Source organism: Parasteatoda tepidariorum, chromosome 7 (genome assembly GCF_043381705.1).
Source record: "Parasteatoda tepidariorum isolate YZ-2023 chromosome 7, CAS_Ptep_4.0, whole genome shotgun sequence".
Lineage (NCBI taxonomy): Eukaryota > Metazoa > Arthropoda > Arachnida > Araneae > Theridiidae > Parasteatoda > Parasteatoda tepidariorum.
Window position 1 is genome coordinate 70,685,971 of NC_092210.1, and position 26,375 is coordinate 70,712,345.

At 28.1% G+C, this 26,375-nt stretch overlaps 1 protein-coding gene across 1 annotated transcript in view; it reads left to right on the plus strand.

Moving 5' to 3' along the window:
• Nucleotides 1-5,136: 5,136 nt before the first annotated feature.
• Nucleotides 5,137-26,375, plus strand: part of LOC122269766 (galanin receptor type 1-like) — a 112,697-nt gene continuing 91,458 nt past the window's right edge. The window contains exon 1 of the mRNA XM_071183577.1: nt 5,137-5,310. The gene's annotated coding sequence lies outside the window, so the exon portion shown is untranslated. The remainder of the gene's footprint in view (nt 5,311-26,375) is intronic.

Consider the following 26,375-nt stretch of genomic DNA (forward strand, 5'->3'; position numbering starts at 1 on the left):
GTGCTGTTAAGGGACGAAGTATATGCAAGAATTACTAAAATGATATAGAATAAATTGGTCATGATTATATTTGGAATGCCGAACATCTTAGAATTTTTTGAATGTAAATAAAACCAATATATGCGAAAGGAATTATGAGTATGAAGTAAAAAGCATAACAAAACATGTATTTTCTTTTAAGAATATGAGTACATATACAAAGAAGGAAAATAACAAAAATATGTATTCACAAAAGTTTTATGTCAGTTACTTTCAGTTCGTTTTCAAAGACATTTTTTATTTAAAAAAATTTGAAACACCAAATATTTTTACAGTAAAATAAGATTGAATGACAGAGCGATTCCACGTCAAAAGAGAAACTGGAGCTCATAATCTTAACACATATATTTTTTATACCAATATGAATAAAATTATTTTTATTAATTTGTTACCTCTAAATTGCAGAAATCAATTATTCAATAGGTTATCTAGGTAATGTGTTGATGAACTCTTTCCGTTAAAGTACCTAAAATTGTTTCATTTCTAAATTACCAAGGTAATCTGCATATTCCTTAGATAGTGTGCCTAAATAAGCACTAGTTAATCTGCATATTATTTACTTGGCATTGGTTAGAGTGGAAATAAGATGCCCACTGGAATAAAACCGGTTCAATACACTTGAATTAATGCAGTTCTATTTATTTATTTGTCACTGTCTATAAAATCAAGTTTATCAATAATACAATAAAAAAATTAGACGATAGAATCAATCATCAAACAATTACAAATAAAGCTATATTACATCTAAATCAAACGGTTTAAATTTGATTACTTCTGAAGCAATTAACACACTGTTATTCAGTTACTTTTCAATATTTATTCATAAATGAGAGTAAAAAACTTACGTCAACAATGCGGAAGACGTTAATTCGCCTATTTCCTGAGTGAAAGGTTGATTATATCATTAACATTTTTTCTGACTTTGCCTTCATTGCTTCATTATTGACTTCATTTACTTAAGTACTATTTTGAGTAACGATAGTATTTAAATAAATGCTTTTAGAAACAGTAGAATTCCCTGCCATTAGTCTATTTATGTTAAACTTAAAATAATTCCATTTATCGCCCTACAATGCAGATATTTTTTTCTTTTTTGATAATTTTATTTTTAAATTTACTTCAATTTATTTTGTTGTAAATAGTTTCTTTAAAAAAAATTATTTAATTCTGAAAATTAAAGAAAATTATATCATCAAAGAACCTAAAAACAAATGAGATGTGTAGCGAAAAATTGGTTTAATAATAATAGTGAAATAAGTAATCCAGAAGTGCTGAAAAAATAGTTCCCCTTGGTATTCCTTCTTTTCTATTGCGACTCGACTTTTGATTTCCAGGATCTTTCCAGGATGTTCTTTTAAGTTAATACTATAATTTTGAAAATATCCTTAATTGCGATTTATTATTAGGAAATCCTAATTAATTTTTGCCCTTTTAATATTTATCTTTACAACGGCAAACATATTTTATTCAAATTGAAGGAATACCACAAGGATCTAATTTTTCAGCTCTCTAAGCTAACTTATTTTTGCACTATTATGAAACAAAATAAACTCTTAATATTAAATTTGTTTTTAGCTTCATTTATGATTTAATTTTCCATAATTTTCAAGTTAAAAAATTTTTGTAATTAATATTTACCCCGAGGAATTAATCTTGTTTCATAATCATGATGATAATATTAATTTTAATTTTGTATTAAAAAAGATCATTTGGGTATTAAAAAAGATGAAAATATCTGCTTCGTTGATTTATACAATAAAAGAAATAATTTTAATTTAAAAAAAAACTAATTGCTTGGAATTCAAATGTTTCTAAAAACATATATTTAAATATCATTTTAATTAAATGAATAGAATTAAAAGATATATGTAATAATGCTTTAATAGAATAGAATGAATAGAATTAAAAGATACATGTAATTTATCAACAAAAAAAATAGACAAACTCTTTTAAAATTTTATAAAGAACAATGGATTCCCAGCTAATGTAATTAAGTTCTATATAAAATCATTGAGTTAATTGTATGTTATTAATAATAAATTTACTAAAAACTATATTTTTACCAAGACCAAATCTAATTTGTGCGAAGTCGTGCAAAACGGATAAATCGTGTGCCCTGTTACGGTTGGGTATAGAATAAAACTGAAAAGGTAGCATATAAAAAAACAACTGAATTTAGAAGAAATATGGCCGATTCATAAAAAGACAATTAATACAATTACGCATAGTGTCCGAATAACCCAAAAAGAGAAAAACAGGAAAAAAACAAAGTATTTACCTGGCGTTATCTTCCAGAAAATCTATAGGAATAAATTCACTCAAAAAAATAGTCACTTGTAAAAAACCAATAGTTCTTTTATTTAGGTGAATCCATGTTGAGAGACAGGAAAATAGTGGGGTGGAGTAGTGGGTGAAGAGTAGTAAATTCAGGAACACGGAACATTGGATGAAAACTGGCTTAGACGAGATCAACTTCAGGAACATGGGAATTTGGAATGAAACTGGCTTAGACTAGATCAAATTCGGGAACATGGGAATTTTTGATGAATACTTGCTTAAACGAGATCAAATCGGAATTGCATGTTGACGATCACTCTCCTCCATCTTAGAGATCAATTTTATCCATTAATCAATTAGTGATGATCGGTAGCCAAGGTGTTAGCAGCAATAAAACTCGGAAATTTTTGATTTGAAGGCATATTGAGGCCAATATATTAGCAAAAACAGGCAGTCAGTGGAATTTTTCAATGGCTAAGAAAATGTTCATCTCATAAAAGAAACTACACAAGAAAAATGGCGAAGGAGACGCCATCCTCACCTCCTAACGAGGACAGGACAAAAGGTAAAATCACGCAACAGCGCGACGTGGAGTATGATACTCTCGAATTTCGAATGCAATCGTCATCTTTCGCGCGCTCTTTTTATAAGAGACAAAAACTTAANAAAGTTGAAGTTGTAGTGCATGTTGTGCAAGTTAAAGTTAAATTATCTAAAAATCACGAGTTGAGACGAAAAATTGATTATGCGTTAAAAGTTACGGTTGAGAAACACAACAAACACGCGGAGATGAAAGATGCCGACGACCAGTGGAATTCTCAGAAAAAAAAGGGTGGAAACTTCTCGAAATAAAGGGGCTCTTTTAAGGAGCTGGTAAGGGATTTTAGGGGGAGAATGTCCAAATAGCGCTACCGCTTAAGGGGCTAAAGAAAGATGATGAAATAAAAGAATGTATTACAAAATTAAAAGAATTAGCATTATTGATTAAAAAAAGGATATTTATAAATTAGGCTGTGACCTAATGTCACATCGTGTTTCTTTTTTTACGAAAATGTGAATTTTCTAAAATCATAAAAATTTGCATAATTAAATATCAACCTTATTAATTATAATCTTTAAATTATTTTGTGTAGTATTATTACCTTGCTTACATCCATTTTCAGACCAATCCAAGGTAACTAACAAATCAAACGCGCTTCAGTACTGCAGTAAGAACACACCATTAAAGTGTCCCTTATTTACGCTTCTCACTCTATTTGAGCTTCTGTTTTCATATTTTGTAATCTGGCAATCTTATTACGAAAATGTTTTAAATTATTCACAATCTACATGGTTATCAAGTATATAAATAATAGTCAATTAAAACTATCTATACTACGTTTGTCATTTATCATCCTTGCTTTTTATACTATGGACAAAGGGGCATCACGTGTCATCGTCTTGTGCGTAGAGTTTGATAATTCTGATATTGGCATCACTAAGAAAGCTGAGTAGTTGCAGGTGATGTTATGGTAGTTATTGGCAGTTTTTTTGCTAGATCCAGATTTAACAAACTAGTATTCTAGTTACCACGACAACTATTGTGTAAATAGGCTTTATTTTGATAATGCTACTGTTAAAATTATGGTATAGATGTGCAAAGATGCAGAGATGTGAAAATCATATTTGCATTAAAAAAAATGATGATGGTTATTAAAGAAACAATGCTTTAATTAATCAGTCAAATTAATTTTCAATTGATCAAAAACAGGTATTTTAACGAAAGGTAATTACAGGTATAGGTACAAGTACTGATAATTAAGGTAAATAATACAATTGCACTCTTATAACCAACCAGATCTAGTTCTACCCTAAAAACCTTCTCCCCACGTACTCGAGCTACTTTTTTCACCTTTTCTGTTTCCATTGACATTTAGTGTAGTACTCTTTTTACTTTAATCAACAACAAATTCTTTAAGATTCTTGCATATCGACAAACCATCATACTGTTAAAAACTCAAGAAAATTAAAAAATAACTATACATTTAAATTCCTTTTATTTTTATTTAAAGAAAGCAAAAACAAATGTTTTATTTAAAAGAAATGATTACTACACTTTTAAATTGCATTTAAATACTAAAAACAATCATTGCTAAGCATTGCAAAATTTTGCCAAAGTCTACATTGTTTTAAATCTTAAAGTAAACGAACATTGTTAAAAAGGAAAACACTTTTATTTCCGGCGAAAGCAATAAAAATTCACTGAATTCTAATAACGTGGGTGTAAATGCCTTATGGTACTTTTATTGCCAGAGAAGTTGAAAATTGCATTTATTATTTAATTTTTATTATATTCCCGATATTTAAAATAATCCGCAACATTTTATGTCCCCTTCTTTTGATTTTTTTAAATTACGATTTCTATTCAATAAATTATTATTGTTTTCCTCTCCTATGCGACTGAAAAAGGCGATTAATTTCCAAAATTTTTCAAAGATATGCATTCTCATAAATTTATTTACAAATATATTTAAGAACACTTGTAACGCCAAATAAATAATTCAAAAATTTTTCACAATTATTTTTATAATAAGAAAACATTTATGTGACTTCAACATTTCAATGTGTTTCTCTTTGAATTTGTATAAATAGCACAAAAGCATTCATATGCAAATTCCCTCTCCACAAAACAGTAAGAAACTTATGTTTATTTATTTTCACTGCATACAAATTGAAACTTTTTAATTTTCGACATGTGTTGCTCTGAATCGAAGTCGCTGGCGACTGCAGCGCTCCAAGAAGTGCAAGAGATAAATTGTTTGCTCCTGAAACAGTCTAGTTATTTTCGTCTCTGCTCTCTGAATCCTGAATGGTTTGGTGAATGTAGCAAGAAACTTTAATCTGTTTGGAAAAATTCAAATAATTTGGACATTTTATGGAAAAAACAGTTATTTATAGTTTCTACTAATTAGAGTTTAAAAAGTTAAGAAAATTTGCTTTTGAACTTGACAAAAAGTAAGTTTATACTTTCCTATTTTACGACCATAACGATTATATAATCTTGTTAATAAGATTTTTTAGTATATTAATAAACACTAATAAATTTTAGTATATTTATAAATTTTAAAGCAAAACAAAGAAATTTTAAGTATACAACTATACAAGTTAAAAAGTATTCAATTAACTTCTAACTATTCAAAAAAGAACCTATTTAATATTTAATAGCTCATTGCTCAAAGGATTATTTTAATTTTATTTTAAAAGATTATATTTGGGATTATTTTTATTTCGTGATTTCAATATAGTTTTCGAAAATTTTATTTCATATATTTATGTTGGTTGATTACTGATGCCTCACGATTTTTTTTCTTTAATTTAAGAAAAAAATTTAAAATTGTGATTTTTTAACCATATTCCTATTTTTAACCTATTTTTCCTATTTTTAACCATAACGATTATATAATTTTGTTAATAAATTTTTTTAGTATGTTAATAAATAATAATTATGTATGTTAATAAAAATAAATTTTAGTATATTTGTAAATTTTAAAGCAAAACAAAAAAATAAGTATACAACTATACAAGTTAAAAAAGTATTCAATTAACTTCTAACTATTCAAAAAAGAACCTATTTAATATTTAATAGCTCATTGCTCAAAGGATTATTTTAATTTTATTTTAAAGGACTAGATTTAAGATTATTTTTTATTTTGAGATTTCAATATGTTTTTCGAATATTTTGTTTCATATATTTATGTTTGTTGATTATAGATGCCTAACGATTTTTTTCTTTAATTTAAGAAAAAAATTTAAAATTGTGATTTTTTAACCATATTCCTATATTTAACCTATCCTATTATTCCTATTTTTAACCTATTTTTCCTATTTTTAACCATAACGATTATATAATTTTGTTAATAAATTTTTTTAGTATGTTAATAAATGATAATTATGTATGTTAATAAAAATAAATTTTAGTATATTTGTAAATTTTAAAGCAAAACAAAAAAATTTTAAGTATACAACTATACAAGTTAAAAAAAGTATTCAATTAACTTCCAACTATTCAAAAAAGAATCTATTTAATATTTAATAGCTCATTGCTCAAAGGATTATCTTAATTTTATTTTAAAGGATTAGATTTAAGATTATTTTTTATTTTATGATTTTTTATTTTATTTTCAATATGTTTTTCGAATATTTTGTTTCATATATTTATGTTCGTTGATTATTGATGCCTAACGATTTTTTTTCTTTAATTTAAGAAAAAAAATTAAAATTGTGATTTTTTGAAAGCAATGTTTGCATTGAATCTGCTTTTATTTTCAAAGTTTGAAATATTTATTACTAAAAAAATCATTATTATTTAGTTATTAAAATAAGTGTAAAGTAATTTTTCGTTTCTTTAAATTTCAAACCAAACCAAGATTTTTTTTTATTTAATATTTTAAGCTCATACTTTTTTCTCTCCATTTAGCTGATATATTACTTTAGTTTTTAATTCCTTTTGAATCAAATAAATAGAATACAAACTCAATAATTTTCTAAGCTCATAGAATTTTTTCAAAGTATTTTGGGATCAAAGAGACGATTTATTTGATAAATAGTTTATTTTTATTACATTTGCTGTTTACTCATTCTCAATGATACAGTTTGTAATATGTTTAGCTAGCAACTAATTTTCGATATTAATTTTACGAGGAGAATGCTTTTTTAGAAAACATTTATTGAAAATTTCTGAGAAGAGAAGCATTTTCTAAAAATCTGTATCAAGGAAATTTTTACAGTTAATATTTAATATAATTAGTATCGCATTGTTTGCTAATAACATTTAATGCCATTTTTATGAAGCTATTTGTAACTTTTTTGCTGCTTTAAAATTAAATATACTTTTATTAATATTTCATATCTTTAATATTTCATATCTTTAATATAAGGGGTGTCATTAGGGCTGGGGTGTCATTAGGGCTAATACCTATAATGCTTAAGCTGACTTTTTTCGATATAGTCTTTCTCAGCATCAAAATAAGACATTGCTTCAGTTTTTTTCACACAATATTTATACATGCATGTTTACACTGTGATAACTGTTAATACATTCATTGGCAGATGTTTTTTTAAAAACCATTATTAACTGAGAACATTTTTTTTTGTTAAAAAAAGTTTTATCAAAAATTTTTCATAACTCAAAAATTATTCCTGTTAACACTAAAACGTTATCACAACAGACAACTGATATAATTTCAAATATCCCCATTAAATTTCAAAGCCATATCATAAATAGTTTCCCAGAAAAGGTGCTTCGAAAAAGGTCAGTTTTAGCATTATTTCTATATGCCCTACCGAATCCCTTTAAAGTTTCAACTATTAAGCATATATTCCATTTTTATGTAAATAATCATTAACATTTTACATCTTTACCGGCAAAATAATAAATATTATTTCATATCTATAATGTATTTTCCATTTATAATATTAAGCTTAATTAAACATATGTAGCTTTATAGTCGAATGTATTAATTTTAGCATTTAATAGCTTTGTTAATAAGATTTACATTTAATGCTTTAAATGATTAAGTTATTTTTAATATTTCAAATTTTTGATATCAAATCTATTAGTAAAGTTATATATTTTTATTACCGAAAATACTACTACTACTAATAACATTTTATGTTTAGATTCTAACTGTTATTTTATGTAATTGACAACATGGTAATCATTTATACGCACTTCAACTTAAAAAAAAGATTAAATATTGATGCAAAAGGTTTTGCGGTATAGATTAGGTTTTTTAAAAAGTAAAACAAACAATAATATGCAAAAAAATAAAAAAATTTAAATGTAGTAAAATATAAAAAATTAAAATTAGTAAAATAAAACAAACTAAATGCAGTAAAATAAAACTGACTAAATGTCAAAAATAATATTATATTATCCAGTTCTGTTAATTTTCTTTGTATCTGATACTTTTTGAGAAGAAATAGTGTTTTGATGAATAAAGCATTAAATCATATTTTATCATATGATGCTTCTATATTTCAAAACTCAATTTAATAAAGTGTAAGGAATAATAATACTTTTTACATAATGTTTGTATGAATTGAACTCGTGAAATATGGTGTTCAAATGTTTAAACAAGTATGTATTAGCCAAAAGAAGAAAGAAAAGAAAAGTTACAAATCAAGCGAATATAAGTTACGAAAGTACTTTTAACTTTGTTATGCCTCATCACCTCTTTTCTTTGTGATCGAGAAAAAAGTAAGAAAAGAACTGGCATTTGAAGTCTGAGAAAAGTATTTCTCCTTTGAGTGTTTAAGCCTTCATTGGATTTCAACACTTTTTAAAAGAATGCCCATTTTTTTTTTTAAATTTCTAAATTCAAATTTCTTATTCAAATATGATATGAAAATTGTTTATTTGATTTATTAAAATAAACTTAAATAAAACAAATAATAATAAGAAAGTATTTGGTACTGAAATATGTAAAAATAATTGTGTAAGAAAAGTATCTGAGAAAATATGTTTTGTAAATTATGTTTAAAACGAAACTTTTCTTTTATTATCAATATTGCAAAAACACAGTTAAAAGGCATTTAAAAGTAATAAATGTGAATGAAAAACATCGAAAATTATGAACTACGTATAAATAAAAAATACAAATAATTTACACTATACTTGGTTATTTCATTTTAACTTTAACAAGTCTTTCTCTAAACTATTCCCTTCTTTTTCATAATTTACACTTTTTTTGTTGTAATCAATGTATTGATTTAATTGAGATGCATGACTGTTTAAAAAATATGAAAGTTTAAGAAACTTGAAGCAGAAACTTGAATGAAAGAAAATGAACGAAAACGAAAAAAAAAAAAACGAACAGACTTAAAGGTAACTGTACTCTTTTGTGACTAACTTAACTGTAACAAATTTTCAGCAACTTAACACTAAAAAAGGTGGCAACTACTTTACACCAAAGCGGTGCAAGGAAACCCTATCTATAATTTATAGTTCTTGGTGTTCTTAGTTTCTAACACCAAAAAGAATGTTTTTTACATCACTTGGAGTAAAGTAGCTACCACCATTTTTCCTACACAGTAATACTAAAATATATTTTTACAGTATAATAAGATACACATAATCAGTAAAGCCGTTTTTAAGATTAAATATAACGTAAGAATCACTAATTTAGGATGCATGTAGAAATCAGTTAATCAAACAAACGTGCAGCACAGAAGCAGTATTAAGATGAGTTCGAACTAGGCTTAACAGAACAACTACTTTACATGCATGTAGAAATCCGTTAATCAAACAAACGTGCAGCACAGAAGATAATATTAAGACGAATTCGAACTAGGCTTAACAGAACTGTAGCGGACAGAAATTAAACATTATAAAATCATTTAATACAGTTCACAGAGTTTCAAAATTTAAAATATAATTATCTTTTTCACACAACTAAGAACATTTTAACGGCGAACTTATGTTTCGTTTGCGCATACCAGCGTAAAAGACAACAACAAACCCACGCTAAGTGTACTGGGTTGAAAACAATTTACTGGTATTATCAAAAGCACACTAACTTTCGCGTTTTCGAAAATGGAAAAAATTAAAGTATGACGTTAATGCGCATCAGATTGGTGTAATCTTTTTCAACTGCAGGTGTATAGATTTAAATTGCACCCTTTGAAATTTATATGAAAGCTCGAATTGGCGTAAACTTGAAATAAAGTGTTCCTTCATATTGTTTTTTATTAGGGTTCAAGATCATATTCAAAGAAATATTGCACCACAGTTTTTACCGTGTATGTAATGTAGCGTTCTTTATTCTCGTGGTTCCTTCATCTACCAATATACACCGAAAAGCCAATACATTATGACCACCCTCCATCTGCAACAATGGGCTCGTCCAGGTTTTCATGGTTTCTCGCCCAGGAACAATGTTTTCATGGGACACATTAGGACCCATAATCCTGATAGAACAATCCCTGACGTCTGCAAGCTACTTGAACATAGTTGCAGATCAGGTTCACCCATTCATGGCAACAGTTTTTCCTGCTGGGGATGGTGTTTACCAACAGGACAATGCACCATGTCATAAGGGTCAAATCGTTATGTGGATTGGTTCGAGGATCATTCCAGTGACTTTCGAGTCATGTCTTGGCCCCCAAATTCACCTGACCTTAATCCAATAGAGCATTTGTAGTTCTACTTGGAAAACCAAATTCGTGCTACCACGCTACCCCCTCGCAATGTGAGTGAATTGCAGGACCAGTTGGTGAGCGCTTGGTACCAGATATCTCAGACTACATATCAGCACCTTGTGGAATCAATGCAATTTCGGGTGCTAGCAGTTTTGAGGGTTAAACGTGATCCTACATGTTATTAGCAGGGTGGTCATAATGTAATGGCTCTTCTGTGTAAGTTATTACTCCTGCTCGACATTTTGGTTTGTTTTATCTCACTCGGCGTGACAACTCTCTGAATTAAATGAATATTTGGTACATCATTATTCCTCATCTTTTCGCCTCTATCGATCACGCGTCCGCAAAGGAAAAAAGCAAAACTGAATGGAAACAAAAATGAGATAGCAAGGGTGCACTGTAAAATATTCCTGATCAAATTACTGTACTATAGTTGCATCATACGTACAATCCCTTTTACGAAAAATCCTTTTTGCCGTAAAGTATTATATCGTAATGTTTGCAGTAATATGTATTCAGTCATAGTGATTTTAGGGTAATTATTACTGAAAAAGTTATCGTATATCAGATTTTATTCTTCCGTAACATGATCCTGTGAAAATGGATTTTACAGTAAAATGTACAGTGCCTGTGCTTTTTAGTGGAATTTATAACGAAATTCTAACAGTGCGCATTCTTTTCAGGAATTCATCACAACGGGTAGATTGTTAATCGATACATTTTAAAACTTTTAGATTTTCAAAAGGTGTTAAAACATTTATACTTTTTGTTTTTATAAAATTTATAACGTAAATTGTATATTTCGTTACTTCTTTCAACATTTACCAAGAGAAAAAAAAAGTTGAATACCTATTACTCGTCCGAAGTGAAAAAAAAGCAATTAATCAATCGACAATGATCAATATTGTTCATTCATAATCAAAATCGGAAAAGTTATGTACAAACTTTACTAAATCAGTTAAAATATTTCCGTTTTTTATTACTCTTATTTGTTGCCTTTCTTTGTAACCATTAGTTATTAGATTAAGCATAATATGTGTTTAGATCTTCAACTCATCAAAATCATTATATATTTAATAATAACGATAACGATATTCGATTTAATAGATAACGATATTCGTTTTCACTCAGTACCGAAAATGATGCTATCGAAAACATGATAGTTGGAAGTTACTAAAATCAATTTCCCATTAGTTTTGGACTTCAGTGTATTACTTATTTTTAATTTCATATATTTCTGGATTTATATGATTCATATTTAGAAATTTATTTATATGATTCATATTCATATTTATAGCTTTTAAAATACTAGTGAAGTAACGTGGTAGTCATATATCGTCCAAGTTGATATTTAGCTTTTGCATATAATGACGTAAGAAAATTTAAAGGTAGTATATACCAGAGTTGGCCAAAAATGTAATCGATTACATTTTTTGATTAGAGTAATCAATTACTTGTAATCATGATTACGATTTTCAAAAATTTTGATTACAGCTGTAATCATGATTACAATATTGATTACAGTAATCAATTACTTGTAATNTTATCTGTAATCAATTACAGTTATAATCGATTACTGTAATCAACGGCCAACTCTGGTATATACATATGTTTTTGAAGAACATGCTATTAGCTAGTAGTGAAATTCGCTCCTAAATAAATAGGTCTGCAAGTTAGAAAACACAAATGATTTTAAAAAAAGTTTTAAATTTTTTTTAAAAAAAACTTTATAATTAAATTAAAAAAGATAATAATTTTAAGAAAAGATTAATTTGTAACAATGGCTAATGCAATAATGCAAACAAATCCAATTTCTTACCTAAATAAACTAATTGAAGTGTTAAAACGATTCTTCGTATCACAAGCGAAAATTGATTCTTTCTGCTCAAGACAACAAATGATTTTATAATTAAAAGCGGTACACATTTACACAAACTTTTCTTTATATTAAAATGATAATGTAGTATGCCAAAAAAAGGATCTAAAATAATTTATTTGAATTTTACGAAATCAAATTTTAAATGTCTGACTTTTTAAAATTCGATTTTTCAGGAACTATTTGACCGATTTCCTTTAATTTAAATTGAATTATAAAATCATATTCTTGTAAAAGTTTGTGATGTAATAGTTTAATGATGTAACAGTTATAAATGATGTAATAATTTTTATACTTTAAAATTCGAACTTGTTTCAACTATTATTTAAAAATTAAATAAAAAATATAATTATTGATAATTATTTTCTGCATGGAATTATCTTCGGATAAGCGAATTTTATAATTGTGCGCGAAAATTTTTCAATTCGTTAAAAATATCTCGAGATACGATAAAATGGACGATTTTTTTTTTAAAAAAAAAGGTACAAAAAAGGGTTTGACCACTCTTCTGATCAAACTATTTGAACCATATCTACCAGATTGTTGTTACCTCTTACAAGTCAAAAATCAGGATTCATCGAAAAAAAAGGCATGTTTATTCAGAGAACAGTTTTGTGTCTGATTTCGAGACTTAATATCTTAATATCATCTGCACTAACTAATTAACACATTCGAGGTCACTCCCTTGAACCAAAAAGATTGAGTAAAAATCCGAACATTAGATCAAAATTTTGGTCACTTTCTTTTTGCGCTTTGTACAAACAATCTTAAGAATCTTTATTAACGCACTAGCTAAATAAAAATCATTTTTGTACTTGTAACATTAAACTAAAATAGAATAGCTTGTTTTAAATTTTACCACTAGATACAATAAAGAATAAAAAGTAGGACTTTTTCCATTAAAGAGTAAGTGCAATAGATATTGGAGAACATTACCTTATCTGATTCATCTCAAGTAACTGATTCATCTCTTAATTATCAATAAATAAAATAGTTTAGTTTAATGGATAAAACTATGAATCTCGAGGGGTTACTTTGTCAATTTTGTTTCAAATAATTCTTAAGGGAAGTTCTTCAAAAGAAAAGTAGAAAAAAAAGCTAGAAATCTTCTTTAATGTCAATTATCTAAATGTTGCTTCTAGTTTAAAGAGACAGCACCTAATTTAAATAAAGAAATAATTTAAAATAGAAAAAAATTTTAAACGCATTTTTCTTTATCATTTTAGTCTTCTAGCTTAAGAAAACATGCATGGAATTTTCAGCTGTAGATACGAAATTTCGAATGTATATCTAACAAGTGCAAAATCACAGTAATCAAATATAGTATGTTTTTTAATTTTATTAAATAATATTTCAAACTGATTTGTCAAAGTAACTAAATTTGCCAAATTTAATTTCATGATCATGACATTATCAAAATTAGTTTATTCCATTCATAATATATTTGTAGATTTTTCGAATTTCAATTTACTAAAAGCTGAAAAATTATTATTTTTGACTTGTTACTATTTTACAAAATTTTCTTTTTATCAATTTTTCTTTTAAATTAATGAATTACTATTATTCAATTTGTTTATGGTTATTTTTAACCAATAAATTTGTAATTGTATCAGCAAGATTTTACCTTCTTCAAATGCTGCACAGAAGAAAAAAGTATGGTCAAAACTATTAGAATATGGTATAAATATTATAAGAATAAGATGGCTTTAGAGAATACAAAAAAGCTCAGTAATTTTAACTAGAATGCTTTGGCGATGACATTGGTAAACGTAACAATAAAATATTGTTTTATAATATTTTATATTATTTGATAAATTTTAGTAAAAGTGGTAAAATTTGGCAATTTTATCAAGATAGCTCAGAGCATGACATAAGAACATTTATTCGATTAAATTTAATTTACAGTTCTGTATTTTTTTACTAAATGTGTGGTGATGAGAGCCATAATTTTGAAACATGGATTTTCCAGCAAACCTTTACCATACGAACGGAAAAATTACGAGATAAATGGTTCAAATACCGCACATTTTATTTTTATTACCAGAAATTATGGGTTTCTTTACCGGAAATATCATTTCCATATAGTACGGTAATTTTATCGGAATTTCTTCTCTGTGTACGTTAATAAATGTTATCAGATAAAAATAAAAGTTTGCTAATATAAGTTAATGGGCTTTCAATTTTTTAAATTCTTCTTTCAACTAATAAATTTATCAATTAAAAATTTATCTATGTTCAAATCATCACAGTTTAGATTTAATTAATAAATTGTAATTGCTTTTTGTGAAATTTTATTTTAAATAAATTAGCTCAATATTAAATATTACTTTTAGCTAATTATTTTTATGTTTAATCTATCAAAAATTGCAAAAATGTCTCAGTGTAAAATGTTTCCTTCTTCCACTTATTTTAATCTTATTACGCAGCTGAAAAAGTAAATAAATGAATAACAAATAATATTTGGTGTTTAGAAGAATAAAAATAATAATTTAAATTTTTGTAATTAAAAAATATATTCTGTTGAGAATTGCCATGGAAATTTCAACTTGTATCCTAGTTTGAATTTATAATCCCCTTATTTAAGTCATGATAATAATAATTTTTCCTTAATTGTCTAGGGAAATATACATTCCTTTGCCTTTTTTATAACGTCGTTACTTGTATTTTTTTTAATTTACTGATACGAAGTGTTCTAATCCTTTATATTTATAATTTTTTCATTTCCTAACACCTAATATTTTGAAATATTATTCAATTTAAATACTTACAACGGTATGTAAGAGGAGCTATTTGCTTAAAAAACTGTATTTTTAGGAGCAACGGATAAATAATAATTATTTTTGGATTATATTTAAGTAAATTATAAAAGTCACCTGGAAACACAAGAAGACTAGAGTTCATTATGTAGACAATATTGTTATTCAATTACGAAAGGATCAGAAAGGACGAAGGGACTGAAGAAACCAGAACATAAGAGCAAATTGAGTGTAGACAAAGATTTTGTTAATTCTGTATAGATATTTTTCTAGCCGATATTTGGCTCTCGTTAAATTATGTTAGAGATCAATAACCCTCTTTTTACATAATATTTTTCAGCGAGATATTTTATGCTGTTACCTGTTATTATACAATTCATAAAAAAGGCAATATTTGCAAAACTTTGATCTAATTTTCAGATTTTCACTTACTAAAAAACAGTCTTACTTTTTGGAAGGCTTAGCCTTAAATGTGCTAATTAATTAGCACAGATAATTTTTCAAATGACAAAATCAGACACATGTTACAAAATACTTTTTATGATGGCTTTGAATTTATGACCCACGAAATATGGTGGATGGCAGCAATTTAAAAAATATGGTTCCAATAATTTAAGCAAAAGTGCCTTCTCGGCCTTCTGAGCCCAAGTCTGCGGGTTCAATTCCCGGCCCAGACACCGGATTTTCGGGATGCAGAAAATCCTCAGCGGCCATGTCGTATGATTATGCGGCACGTAAAAGATCCCTGAAGTGCCTTATTGGCTCTTGACATTTCCGGCAAAATTAAATTCCTAGTGCACTTTAGCATCCAAATAGAGTCTCGGTGCTGCCATCTAGAGTGGCAGAAACTAGACGTCCAAATTAACATGACCAGCAGTATCTCACCCATTGTGGTGGTCCTGAAAGAGTGGATACCACTTCTGGAGAACGCACTAGGTTTGTTCATCGGGAAGACTGATTGTGCAGCTCATAGGAAATAAAAAAAAATAGTTTAAGCAAAAGAGTCTAATAGGTCGAGTAGTTAACCAATTCTTGCTTAACCAAAGTCGTATGTTCAAAACTTGATTTTCGAGCACTTTTGGAAGGACAACGTTCAAATTTTTATTTTGTCAATTAAATTAAGATTACTTCAAATGGTTAATAAATTTGCATTCTTTACAATTCAAAAATATTCCCGACTATTATTAACTAAAACATAGAAGTTATAAATAAAATTTAAAAATCATTTCTTTGCATAAAATTATCATTGGATAAATGTAGTTTATAATTCAATAAAGGCATTTTCTGATTCAGTCGAAAAATTTGTTGAGACATGGCAAGTACGAAATTAGGGTACAAGCGAATACGACATCTCTCCTGCTTAAATTATTCAGACAATACCAGACTGCAGCTACTCCTCAAATATTGAGAGTAAAAACTCTAAATTCGTAACAAAAAAATTAATGTTTATTCAGAGAAAGTATGTTTTTACCTTTTTCGAAACTTAAAATATCGTTTTCTTGAATAATTTAGCAAAATTGAGGTTAGGCCTTCGAATAATTTAGATAGAGTCTTAGTACGCAAATATCCGATCAGTAGATTAAAAGTCGTTCAAGGAGTGAAAAGTTTGCCACAGGGAACCACTTCATTAAATTGATAATACTAAATATTTTGATTAAAAATTTCCTTATAGGAAGGAAGACTTTGTAACGGATACTACGTAATTAAAATTTTAAATACATTTCATAATTATTATACATTTTAACTTCTGAAATAGCAAGACTTACTTCTGAAAAAGTTCGATTGTTTCCACGTTGTAGATTTGGTTGGTGCACTTTCAAATATGGAAAGGGAAAAGCTGAATTTTTAGCATATTTTAAATTTTATTATAGAAAAAGATAGAAATGCTGTTCAAGCAGGAAAAAAATTATCCAATGTATTTAAGAGAAGATATATTGGCAGTATGCCAGTGCCAAAACTGGTTTGAAAAATGTCGATGCACGCAAATGCATCATGCCAGTTTAAGCTGATGAAGACACAATAAAAACATTGACATTAACCAGCAAATGACAACTGGTGAGATTGCTGACACATTAAATTTATTGAATACGACAGTTCATGATCATTTTATCAAATGAGGTCAATAAGGTTGAATCTGAAAACCAGACATATGGGTTTTTCACGTTCTTGCGGAAAGAAATTTGTATCGTTGAGTTGACTTCTGATAATTGCCATTAGAAGATATTAAATTCTGTTAATTGCCGTAAATACTAGCTCGCATCTTAAAAAAAAAATACTTGACCGATTTCAATAAAGCAGTGCTTAAATAATGTGAAAATTGGTAACAAAGCAAGTTTTTATCCACAATAGTAATAAATACATAAAAGTGTGCATTAAAATAACATTTCACAAGCGAAAATTCTTTAAAAGATTATTCTGCTTAAAGGCAGCCATTTTTGATAAATAACCTACGTGAGGATAATTATGTAGATCACACGCATTAACTTGAAAACCACTCAATAGGAACCATGTTGCACAAAATGGTGAATACACTTTTTAGACAAGAAAAAGTACGATTGATAAAGTTATTTTACTTTTAATAGGGTACATATCTTTATTAACGTACGTAAATAATTTATGAAAAGATAATTTTGTAGACCATATGTATTCTCCCAGTATCCTAAAAAAGAAAACAAATGAAACTGGAAGTCCTCCCATGTTACGTCATAGCAGCTCAGATTATTGCAAATCAATGCATTCTTATCATCAAGAAGGAGTTATAAACGCCTCTTATTGCATCAGCTGATAATAGAGAGAACCTCTGTCAGGAATAAGGAGTTACTAGCTCGAAAACCACACGATAGGAATCATGTTCCACAAACGAGTAAATACAATTTTTAAACAAGAAAAGTACGATTGACACATTTACTGTATCTCTTGAAAGGAAAGTTGCTTCGATGAAGGAACGTAAATTACGATTACCTAGGACCTAGGACATTGGAAGAGAATTTAGGGTATTATGTCACTCTTCCTTCATTCAAAGGATGTTTTACATTAATTTGAGTGGTAACATCAAGGAAAACAATGGTTTAATATAAACTTCATTCGCTACATTGGCATTAACGTTTCAGAGCAGATGCTCGAAAGGATATTAAAATAACATTAATGTTATTTTAATGTCCATGCGTCTGTATAAAATAGCAAACGGGACTCTATGCATCGGTCGTTATATTGGAAGCGTCGCTGTAATAAGAGTCGTTCAAAAATACGTAGATTGTCTTTGTAATATCGAAATGCTTTGTTTGCCTATAATGATTATAATATAGTTAGATATGTTACAAGCATTCACTTACTGAAATTAGATGTTGTTCATACTAATAATTTAATTAAAAATATGTCTTTCTACACGAGAAACATCAGGTAAAAATGGTAGCAACAAATTAAGAAGTTACATCATATAGATTGGATTTGTATGCTTGTTGATCAAGTTTTTAAAAGATATAACTCTTAAATTTGTTAAAAAGTTTATAGACGGTGCAATGCTATATCATATCGAATTACAGACTCGTGCATCATATTCGAGAAAACAGAGTGGAAAGATAATTCTATTATATTGAAAATTTATCAGCCACTAGATTCAATAGTAATCTTAAGATCAATAGTAATCTTAAGTTAATTCTTTCCATCGCGTATCCCTGTACAGTATTATTGTAGTTCCACGAAAGAAAATCAATTATCGTCGGATAAAATATCAAGCTTTACTTGTTGAAGAATTTTGTTATCACAGTCTGCGAAAATAAACAGTACTTTGGGAACAATAAATTTATTGATAAAAACTGAATAAAAAGATTTTGTGTTTACATTCCAAATGAAATAATTCCTTCGTCGAGAATTCTCAGGCAAAATTTTATTATTTTCTTCAGAAAAAACTCCATTTTCTACTTATTTTCATCAGAAATTTAGAGTTACTTTCAAGAGCAGAGCTAAAAATCCCACAGATTTTTTTACATGCAGATTTAAAACTAACGTGATTTGGCTGATTCCACTATAGAATTTTTTGGGTGTTAAGAACTACAAAATTATTGAAGCTTGTAAAATACAGTATTAATGCTGTAGTAAAAACCTCAAAAATTTACAGTGACTATACAATTCTATGAACTTCGAAACTTTTGCGGTAATGTTCTTGTATTGACATGGAAACTCTGTAATGGAATCTACCAAATCATCACAGTGTTCAAACTGATTTTTTTTTTGCATTTCTGATGCAAAGTATCTATATTATATAAAACGCTAATACGTACGTATGTATGTATGTATGTATCAATAAAACCGATGATATTTCTTTTCTCGCGCTGGCAACAGTTTTCATTTTTAATTGATTGGATTCGGCGCGCAAGAGCACGTAGTGAGCAACCATTGGAATTGAAGTGAGAATGCTTTAAAAGGCCGCTGTTGAATTGATATTTTTCTACTGGGAGCTACCTAAACGTCTAAAAAACGTTTAAGTGTTTGTATTGAATGCATTGAATTTTTTTATATTTCGCGTTTATTTATGCATTGAATTTTCACGCTTTAAAATGCAGAATATTAGTGAAGCAATATTTGATAATTTATTTTGCTAATATGTTTCTTATTTAGCTAATGTTTTGATTTTTTCACCATGTACAATCTAAATAGCTAATATACTTTTTTAAAAGCCAATAAGAACATTGGTAGAATTCTTCTACATAAGTACAATACTATGTCTTTGATGATAAAATACTATGTCTTTGATGATAATATATTATGTCTTTGTGCTAGAACATTGTGTTCATTGGCGAGCGAGCGCAGCGAGCCATGGTTCACGGCGTGAACCACATAGGATTGCGTAGCAATTCTCGGGGGTTGGCGAGCGTTAGCGAGCAAGGGGCGGAGCCTCCTAGTAAATTATATTGTCCTACTAATCAAATGATGAATTTGCTATTTACAAGGAAATTAATAAGAATTTATGTAAACTACGTGTGAGTGAAACGTTTTCACAGAAGGCTCCGTGTCTTAACGAATTCACTTATGAACCCCGTTCAAGAATATGCGTTTTAATTATTTAAGAAACTGGTATTGTTGTAAATAAATGCATGATATAACAAAAGAAAACACTTACTTAAGCATGACGTTATTCCTTTGATGATCTTCTGAACGTAAACAAATTTAAGCAGTAAACATTAGTCGAATTTGTTGCGATTACTCGCCTGTATTTGGCTGTATGTGCGGACCGAGAAACGGGATGAACTGAGAGAACTCCTTAAAACAATCATTCTCAAAAATCTTAATATGTAGCCCTTGTTATAGATATTATGAACGACAGAAAGACGATTCGCGTCTTTGGCGTGGTTCGCCTAAGCCTCTGTATTAGCATTTTTTTCTTAACTTGTAGAACAAATTTTCAAATCAGCATATATAAATCATATGCTCATTTATGTTCAGGTGGTAATACTATTGACCATATTGTTTAAACCGAAGTTATTTGTTCAATATATCTATAAAAATATTTTTTAAACAATAAAGTTTAGTGTATTTTTTTGTTTTAAATGATCGATATTTAAGACAAATCTCAAAAAACTGACTGAAATTCATAAATTTATACGAGAGAGGTTTATTGCTGACGGTAAAAATTCTGAGGTTAATTGTCCGTTTCCATATTCAAACAAGGTTATATAAAAAAATTTGAAACCGAAACTTATAAATCCAATAAAAATAATAAGACTAAAATTTTTTCTGAAATAGTTCTAGTTTAGTATTAATTCAATTAAACTTCTTACTTTATTTTATCAATTTATCTTTTATTATAATAATGTTATCATCCTAACTTCATGTTAAAGTAATTTTTTCATGCAAAAATAAATATTAAATTAACAATATTAATTTTTTTTAATAAATTATAAAGCACAGAAATATTTATATACTTAGTTTTAAGCATATTTTAAAATAATTGAATTCTATAAAAATCTTACTTGAATATTTACGATGGTTCACGATTATAAAATAATTACAATTTTGTCACGTAGTACCTTATGAATTTTTTTACAAATTTAGAGAGTGTTCATTATTACCGTTTTTATGTTATATGTTTTGAATTCTTATAAAACTTTGAGAAATTAATAATCAGTCATTAATATATAATAAGAAAATAACAAAAATTTTTTCAAGAAGTTTAAGAATTATTAACTAGGAAAATGAGTTATTAGACGTAAAAATCTGTTTGATTGCCTGATACTTTATAATTCTAACTTTTACAACAATACAAAATTAATTTAGTTATTTTGCACACATATTCAAAATGTACTTCTGAAACAATGGTTTCATTATTATTTCTCATAGTATAACCACGGATTTAAAGTTTCCTTATTCAACTTATGATTTAAAAGTTACTTCACGTAATCTTCAATAATTTTCCAAACAATAGTTAAAAAAAAATTCGAAATAAATTGCTGAAAATGAATGAATTGCTTACTTTATATTATTTGCAAAATAACTTAAATATTTTTCAATTAAAATTGCAATACAGAAATAATTTTACATCAGTCGAATAACTTGAAAAATATTTATATTCTGTTGAAAAGCAGCAAGTTAATTTTAGCTGGGAAGATGGTTTTTCCTTAAAAATATCTTCAAATCTTAGCAGAAATTTTATAGTTATTTTGAAGGGTCAATATTTCCTTTCTTTTAAATATTGGCAAATTTTTATAGATATGCTGTAGTCTTTTTGAAGACTCGACTTTTTTTTTAAAATATTTGTTGATTTTTACTAAACATTTCATAGTCATTTTGATGGCTTAGCTTTCCTTGAAATATCTGCAACTTTTTTTCATAGATATTGCAGTTTTAAAAAAAAACTTTCCTTTTTAAAAATTTCAGATTTTTTGTAGGCATTTCGCAGGCATTATGAAATTTGAAATTAAGTGAAAAGTATCAATAGCAATTCTCCACATTAAAAAGGATTTTTAAAAAAAGTGAAGGAAATGTTGTGAAAAATGCTTTTCAAAAACATGCACACATGATATAAAAAATATTTTTTTATTTCATAGAGCTATAATCTTCTAAACGGAATAAAATTTTGCTATTGTAAAATTAACAGTATAAAATCAAACAAATGAGACTATGATGGATATTTTAAAAAGTAATACTGAAAAGTATTACGTATATATCGATTACTTATTGTTTATACTGACTCATATTAGTTAATGATGAGTATTTTGGAGAGTGCTGAAGGCTTTATCTGAAATTCCTATACGCATCGAAGTTGTCAAAATGAACATTGCCCATTAGTTGTGATCAATAAACTTGAAACAGAATTGCGAATTCGGGTTGTTATGGAAATGACTTTCTTCTTGAATACCAGCGTGGGATTATTAATTTTGAACTAAAATTACTTAGTATATATTTTATTTTCATTCCACATTTATCACATTCATTTAACACCAAAATCACGCTGATATGAAGCAAAAAGTTTCTCTTAAAAAAATAGATCAGTCTATTAAAAAATTTATATTTTTCACAACTGTTTAGATTGCACAGGAAATCTAATCTTGACTTCTTTACTCATTGCTTAAGGCAATCTGATTTATTTTAAAAGTTAGATTGTCTCTGCTGTAATCAAAATTAGATTGTCGCATTGATCACGTACTAGATGGTTAGAAATTTCAATCATGAGGTAACTCTAATCAGAATCAACATTTATTTATTCGTCATCAATTGATAGCAAAAAATGTACGCTAATAAAATATTAGCAAATGATTGAGGCTTTTTTGGAAAAATTAACATATTCATGATTAAATTGCTCCTCATTGATAAGTTATTAAAGTTTGATATTATCAAACTGGGATACACAGCAATAAATCATTCTAGGATAAAAATTTAGCCAACAAAGCTTATTTTCATGAAAAACATTTAATTAATTGAAGGGATTTTCATATAACAATGAGAAAAATTATTAGTTTAAGAGGTTAATTTCAATTTTTCAAAATATTTTTTGAATAGATTTTAGAATATTTTCAAACTGTAATGTTTTTCATAACATTAAAAATATCGTATTCTTAACCAGCTGAATACCCGTTCTTCATACGGCGTGAAAAAAGCATGAACTAATCAATATTGAACACTACTACAAAGTCATGCACAAAACATTCAGACAAATACCGACACAAATAATAAAGTTAAAAGATCTGCCTATCAATTTGCGGAATAGGTGCTGCTGTAATCTGCACCAAATTTACTCAAAAATGTGTTGCATTTATATAAGAGTGCATTTGTTACCTATTAAAACTGCACCAATTACCATACTGGCAGTAGTGCTTATTACAAAAACAAAGCATCATTGGTGCTAATTATATCATAATTACTTTTTACCGCATCCCGTAATGAACAATTTTTTTATTAATTTTGCTTTTTAGTTCATAACCTATTTTTTTTATTTCAATTGTTACCGACTATCAAATTTAATTAAGCATTGTGGGGGAGGAGTTATCAGACAATAACAACCGTCATCTATCAAGAGGTACCTCAGGATTGAATCAAATTAGCATGTCTTATATACCAGTGAATTGATGTTTAATATTCGTAGTGGTAGTTACGCCACAATACTCCCCCACCAGAATTTTATCAGGGATATAATTCGATGAACAGATCTCACTAGTTGCTGTACTTGTGAAAGACCGGGAGAGAGTCACCGGATTTTTTGAGTGCTGAATGTGAGAGGTGTATTAACATCACAGTCGAAGTCGCTCCTGTGTTGCCATTAGCAGTCGAGAGTATGCAGGCGTTGAGAGTGTAGACGTTGTGTGAACGCTCGAGACGAGACTGAGTATCACATCCGGGTCACCAATGTGGGGGAGGAGTTATCAGACAATACCAACCGTCATCTATTAAAAGGTACCTCAGGATTGAATCAAGTTAGCATGTCTTATATACCAGTGAATCGAATGTTTAATATTCGCAGTTGTAGTTACGCCACAAGCATCATTGACGTCAATAATAGTTTTTAATGTTCTCTTAAGCGAATTAGTTCAATTTTTTATTACATTTGCCTTTTAGTACATATCTTAGTTTTCACTTCAATTTGTAATGATGATCAAAACTAATAATCATGGACGTACGGAATAATATTGGTGTTTTGTTGCGTTTCTCTTCGATGAATTAGTACCATAAAAAAATAAACTCCTAGTTTCAGATAACCTCAAAAATATTAATCTGGCAAAGTAGTCCGCTAATACTAACATGATCAAACTGATCTTTTCGGCAACCTGACTTATCTAATGAAAAATAATTAAGTATTGCAGAATACGCAATGAACAACTTTTTTGATTCGAGCTATAAGCTAACAAACACCACTGGTGAAGTAAAAAAAATTGAGAAACTTTAAAATATTTGACAAAACTGATCTATAGGTTATTTTGAAGCAACTGTTTCCACTAAGCAGATGAGAAAAATCCATTTCTTAAGTGTCTCCGAATTTAAAAATCTGATCAAAAATTGGAAATCTGGCTTTGTGAAAGTTTGCAATTGTACTCAATCAGCTTTATGTTGAATTTCGTATTCTTAGAGTTTACCGTCAAACCGTAATCCGGTATACAGACACACACACATAGACACACATTCTTTATTTTATTACTAGCTGAATACCCGTTCAACGTACGAGGTGAAAAAAACATCGACCAATCAGCATAGAACACCTCTACAAAGTCATGCACAAAATTTTCAGACAAAATGAAACCGACACAAATGATAAAGTTAAAAGCTCTGCTTATTAATTTGCCGAATTGGTGCAGCTGTAATCTGCACCTCTAAAATGTGTTGTACCTATATAAGATTACATTTGTTACCTATTAAAACTGCACCAATTACCATTGTTTCCACTAAGCAGATGAGAAAATTCCATTTCTTAAATGTCTCCGAATTTAAAAATCTGATCAAAAATTGGAAATAGGGTTTTATGAAAGTTTGCAATTGTACTAATTGTACTCATTCAGCTTTATGTTGAATTTTGTATTCTTAGAGTTTACCGTTAAACCGTAATCCGGTATACAGGCATGCACACATAGACACACATTCTTTATTTTATTACTAGCTGAATACCCGTTCATTGTACGGGGTGAAAAAAACATCGACCAATCAGCATAGAACACCACTACAAAGTCATGCACAAAACTTTCAGACAAATTCCGACACAAATAATAAAGTTAAAAGCTCTGCCTATCAATTTGCCGAATTGGTGCAGCTGTAATCTGCACCTCTAAAATGTGTTGTACCCATATAAGATTACATTTGTTACCTATTAAAACTTCCCCAATTACCATTGTTTCCACTAAGCAGATGAGAAAATTCCATTTCTTAAATGTCTCCGAAGTTAAAAATCTGATCAAAAATTGGAAATAGGGCTTTATGAAAGTTTGCAATTGCACTAATTGTACTCATTCAGCTTCATGTTGAATTTTGTATTCTTAGAGTTTACCGTCAAACCGTAATCCGGTATACCGTCACACACACATAGACACACATTCTTTATTTTATTACTAGCTGAATACCCGTTCATCGTACGGGGTGAAAAAAATATCGACCAATCAGCATAGAACACCACTACAAAGTCATGCACGAAACTTTCAAACAAATACCGACACAAATAAAGCAGTTAAAAGCTCTGTCTATTAATTTGCCGAATTGGTGCAGCTGTAATCAGCACCAGATTTTGACTTGTGTCCAGATTGAAGAACTCACCTGTAATATGTTTAATTAAACAAAATTGTACATTTTCTGTTAAAAATGGGGAAAAAATTATACTGCTAGAAACCTCATATCATTAAACAAATTTAAATTGAAAAAAAGTGGCATAGAATTTTCGATTGTATGCAAATTGATTCAAATATAGCTAAATTTATTTTGTGAGAGAAAAGTAAATTTATTTCGTTTAGTTGAGATGACTGAACCAGTAAGCCATTTAAATTTGATTTCCTGAACTTAGAACAGGAAAAAAAAATTTATACTTTCTTTTTCCCACAAGAACCATTTAAAAGTTCGCAATCTTTCGAAAAATCCCATTGTTAAAAAAGGATTTATATACATTTATTTTTAGAGTACGATAAACTTGAATAAAAATATCTATTTTTTCTTTTTTTCTTGGTTAAAAAGGGAAATTTATGTATTTTCTTTAAAACTAATGTATCTATTTTTACTTTTAAATGTTTCATTCTTTATAAAATTAAGTATCAAAAATCAAAATTTAAAAAAAAAATACAACT